Source organism: Malus domestica, chromosome 08 (assembly GCF_042453785.1).
Source record: "Malus domestica chromosome 08, GDT2T_hap1".
Lineage (NCBI taxonomy): Eukaryota > Viridiplantae > Streptophyta > Magnoliopsida > Rosales > Rosaceae > Malus > Malus domestica.
In genome coordinates, this window is record NC_091668.1 from 6,354,560 (window position 1) to 6,360,559 (window position 6,000).

Here is a 6,000-nt window from a genome sequence, read left to right on the forward strand (position 1 = left end):
TTTGTTCGATCATGTTGCACTAGATTATGAGCAATCTCAATAGCAACCTTGTTATCACAATGAAGTTTCATAGCACCTTTGGGGTTAAACCCAAGATCTCTCAACAATTTTTTCAACCACAATAACTCACATACACCATGCTACATACCATGAAACTTAGCTTCTGCACTTGACCTAGCCACCATTTTTTGTGCTTCTCCAAGTAACTAAATTACCACCCACGAACGTAAAGTATCCAGATGTAGATCGCTGATCCGTGATAGAACCTGCCCAATCTGCATCTGTATACCCTTCGACATTCAAATGACCATTCTTGGAGAAAAACAGGCCTCTGCCAGAAGCCATCTTCAATTACCTCAAAATACAGATTACTGCATCCATATGAGCTTCACTAGGTGAGTGCATAAACTGACTTACCACACTAACTGCATAAGCAATATCAGGGCGAGTGTGAGACAAATAAATTAATCTCCCCACAAGCCTCTGATACCGTTCCTTATGAGTAGGAACTTGATTTGGAAATAAGCCCAGACAATGATTCTGCTCAATCGAAGTATCAACAGGTTTGCAATCTAACATACCAGTTTTAGCTAACAAATCAAGAACATATTTCCGTTGAGACAGAAAAATACCATGTTTGGATCGTGCAACCTCGATTCCAAGAAAATACTTCAATTCACCCAATTCTTTCATCTCAAACTCAATAGCTAGGTACTTTTGAAGACGTTGTATCTCCTTCTGATCATCACCAGTCACTATCATGTCATCAACATAAATAATCAATGCAGTTAGCTTACCATTTTGTCGCTTTAGAAACAAAGTATGATTTGAATGACTCTGGATATACCCAAACTTCTTCATTGAACTTGTAAACCTCCCAAACCACGCTCTAGGAGATTGTTTCAAACCATACAAAGTCTTTCGTAACCTGCATACAACACCTTTTCCAAGAGATGTTCCAATACTAGGTGGGAGATCCATATACACTTCCTCCTTAAGATCACCATGAAGGAAAGCATTCTTAACATCAAACTGCAACAGAGGCCAATCCTGGTTTACTGCTAAGGACAGAAGAACAGGCACAGTATTAAGTTTGGCAACAGGGGCAAATGTTTCCTGATAGTCCACCCCATAGGTTTGAGTATAACCCTTAGCAACTAATCTAGCTTTATACCGGTCAATAGAACCATTTGCTTTGTGCTTAATAGTAAACACTCATCTACATCCAATGGCTTTTTTTCCATTTGGTAAAGGAACCAAATCCCAGGTATAATTCTTTTCCAAAGCTTCCATCTCAACTTGCATAGCATTAACCCACTTAGGGTCAGACAAGGCATCTTGCAATTTTATTGGAATTGATACACTAGATAGCTGGCATATGTAAGATGCATATGGTTTGGATAAACGATGAGTAGACACATAATTGTTGATAGGATATTTGGCTTTGGCATGCATATCAGGCTCATATTGTACTTTAGGTTTTCCACGATTAGCTCGTGGAGGCAACTAATAAGTAGAAGAATCGTCAGAATTTACCTCATGTATGCCACCATCTTGTACCAAACTGTTAGAAGAATCATCACTGGACGAACCATCATCAGACAACTCGTTAGACATATCAGCAGCAGGCAACCGATCATTAAAAGGCAATTCGTCAGACATACTAATAGGCAACTCGCTGGGCACATCTGATCTATCATCAGTAGAAATAATTTCGGGAATAACAGGTGACCGATCACTATCTGTAGTCGACTGATCAGTATCACGCAACATAATAGGTTTTGTTCCCAACTCTGCCTGTAACACATCATCCATACCATCTCTTCGAATCTGCACTTCACTCCCCCTCTCCCCCTGAAGTGGAGAGTCGGAATAGGGCTTCACAAAATACGAAACTTCCTCATGGAAGGTGACATCCATGGTAATATAAGTTTTTTAAGTCGGAGGATGATAACACTTATAGCCTTTCTGATTGTTAGCATACCCAATAAAGACACACCGGAGAGCACATGCATCAAGTTTACTTCCTTGATGAGAGTAGACATGCACATATGCAATACACCCAAACACTTTCGGAGGAAGCTTTGATACAGAAACAAGAGAAACATGTTGTTGTAGCACATCGAACGATGTCTAAAAATCAAGAACCCTACTTGGAACACAATTAATCAAATACACAGCAGACAAAACAGCATGACCCCACAAATGATTAGGAACACATTTATCCAACATCAAGGAGCGAGCAACTTCCATTATTTGACAATTCTTCCGTTCAGACACACCATTTTGTTGAGGTGTAAATGGAGTAGTCGTCTGGTGAATAATATCATGATCACGAAAAAAACATGCCAAAGTGTGATTCACATATTCTCCCCCGTTATCAGACCTGAAGACCTTAACTTTGGTCTGAAACTGAGTAGACACCATTGTACAAAATTCTTGAACAAGTAATGGAAAATCACTCTTATTCTTCATCAAGAACACCCAAGTTAACCGAGTACAATCATCAATAAAAGTAACAAACCAACGGAATCCATTAGAAGTAACTTTCGCTGGACCCCACACATCAGAATGTATCAAATCAAATGGCAAAGTAGCTTTAGAATCACTTACAGTAAATGAAGCACGATGACTCTTAGCCATGACACATGTTTCACACTTGAACTCTGAATCACTACAAGTGCGAAACAAAAAAGGAAATAGATGTTTCATATAACTGAATGATGGATGTCCAATCGTCGATGCCACAACCAAATTTGATGTCTGTCATCCACTTTAGCACTTAAAACTTGATGATTATTTGAACCAGAAACAACAGTATCCTCCATAGTCAAGATGTACAAACCCCCTATTCTTTTACCATGACCAATTATCTTCTGAGTTTGAATATCTTGAAAATAACAATACGTAGGGTAGAAGTGAGCAGAACAATATAAGGTATCAAGAAGTTTTCCTACTGACAAAAGATTGCACTTAAGATCAGGAACAAGTAAAGCACGGACCAATGATAAGGTTGGAGTCAGAGAGATAGTGCCTTCACCCTTCACAGGGGAATGTGCTCCATTTGCACTAGTAACATACGGATCACGAACATAGTCACATAATTCATCAAACATTCTAGGGTCACTAGTCACATGATCAGTGGCCCCAGTATCTATTATCCATTTATTTGTTCCACCAAGATGCATAACAACACTATGATTATATTGAGCCATTGAACAAAAATCACGAACAATAAAGGCACAAAAGATACGCAGCAGAATGAAAACAATTTACCAGATACTGTAGCAGAGACTGTTCACGGTACTGTAGCAAAGCACTATTCACGACTGTAGCAATCACTGTTTACGACACTGTAAATGACCAATGTTCACGCATTGTACTGTAGCGTGCCACTATTCACTCTTTTTTTTTTTTTTTTTTTACGAAGGAAATCACGAAAAATGTGGACACACAATTAAAGCACACAGGTCACCAAGAGCGAACTGCTCTGATGCCATATTGAACTAAACATGGTAAATATCAATATTAAACTAAACATGGTAAATACCAAAAATATATATGACAATATTTGGGAATTTCTTATATATTCATTAATCTCTAAAGTGGAGTATATATAGGAGTTACAATTGGTATTACATATGTACTTCACCAATGTGAGACAATAAACTACTATTTACACTCTAACTAATATATAACTCGCAACATATCATCAATATCATCAACTCCTCATTCGCCCGAAGTCAGTACCTGTCCATCACCTGAATGTGAAGTTGTACGACACTGTGTTATGCCAGTGAAGAAACATGGTAGACCCCATCACCCGAAGGTGAAGCTGTACGACTCCAGGTGATGCTGGAGAAGGAACATATCCATATCTATCCTCAACTGTCCTATGGCCATAAACATCTACATACCCGTATTGTGTGGATGTGCTGTATGATAACCTACTAGATAAGTACCGAAAACATACCTCAAAAACTCATCTCAATTCCGGAGCCCAAAAGTTCAAAATCTCATCCCTTAAATCTATATTTATAAATCCGTAATATAAATCATATTCGAAAGCATTATCACATTTTGTTGTTCGTGTGGGGGACCTTTCATGATGTGGATATCTCCATCATGGTGGGATGGTTTATGGCCCTCAATTTCCATCACAATCTTATCTCCAACCCTAATTAACCAAATTGCTTACAAATTTTTTGGGGCTAAATACCTTTTGAATAATCGATAATATGTGAAGTGTGCCTTTACTTGTAGTCCACTATGGCACTATCTGTGGTGGAATGTAATGGAAAGGTGGGGAGTAAAAGATGAAACTCTAACAACCCCACAAATTTTATTTTTCTATTTTATATGAGCGATATTGAGGGAGAAAAAAATTAGACTTGAGACTTTGGATATAGAGTAAATACTTTTAATCAACTGAACTACTGTTTTCTTGCAGAAATTCCATGACATTTTGTTTTGCTCTTCATTTTGTTTCGTGGGTAAGTGCTCTATGATTCAAGTTGCAAATTCTAGCTAAAAATGACACAAAATTAAAGTTGGAATGAAAGATGCGAAAACATAAGAACAATCTTTTACATTTGAAAGGTTCTAACGATCTTTGTATATGTAGTAACCCTATAGTCCAGTGATATTCCTCTATTTTAGTAAATGAGAAGTTCTCATGTTCGACTGACATAAATGACTAGTTCAATGCCTAATTATGTATGGCATATTATCTCGTTTAGCCCAAATTCCTTCCTCAAAGTAGAACATCGTCATGGAAAAAAACCCTCAAAACATCACAAGAATTAAAAAGGGTTATACCAAGAATCCACTTTGATACATAATCACAAGAGATAGAAAGAAGGGGTGTGCTATCCACGCACCACTTTTTACTTCTCCCACATCTCTTGTTAGTTTTTGTCCTTTGATCTTTTTCAATTTATCTGATCCAACGGCTGAAAATTAGAAGGGTATGAGAGAAGTAAAATTAGGTGTGTGAATATCACACCCCTAGAAAGAATTGTTCTGAATAGAAAAGAAACAAGCATTACGGCCAACATAAATACTACTACTAAAGCCACTTGATAATCTCAACCTTCAACAGTTTTGAGTACTGAAACTGAATTTTTGGCTCTCAAACTCTCAATCTTAGACTTAAAACTCACTGTGGAAAGACATGAGCAATGTCTTCCAACCAAAGAAGAAAATATCGGTAATATCGGAAATATTGGTAGTCCGAAAACACGGAAATATCGATGGAAATATCGGGATAATATCGATATCGATAAAAATTACATGGAAACCACGGAAATTGTAAGAAAAACTTGGAAATTTTTATTGAAACTTTGCAGGATGTTTATTTAGTCAATTATCTATTAGTTTATCACAAAAAATTGGAAGGAAATGCATTGCATGATGGATTTAACTGATTTAAGTTGATTATATAGCGAGCTGGCAAACATTATGAGTGTAAAAAATATGTAGTAATTAATGAAAGAAGTTTAAACACACCATAATCATTTATATATAATTAATTAGTACAATATTGGGAGGTTTTATTTAGGATATTAAAAAAAAAAAAGGAAGTGAATAAAATGATGAAGAATAATGTGCCGAATTTGACACTTTAAATTTCTTACACATAAGCATGCGTCTAGGCGTTGAAGTTCCAAATTATAGTATATCAATTAACGATTGAAAATCAATACGTTGAATAAGACTAAACTTTAATTTGGATGCCGATTATGTTTTTTCAAGTTTATATAAAGTAAAAGAATTGAATTTTGGAATTCAGGAGTGTGTCAATTGTTTTATAATTCGTCCGAATACATATATCAGGTTGCTACTCAACGTAATTTGAAAGTATATCTAGTGCAATGACTTGTCTTTTTTTGTTGATAAGAAAAGGGTTTGTAGCTTTTTTTGCTAAGCAGTAGAACATATTATGTTTGTTTAATCTTTAGCATTTGATCGTTGTCCACAAATATAGGATAGAAGGCCCCA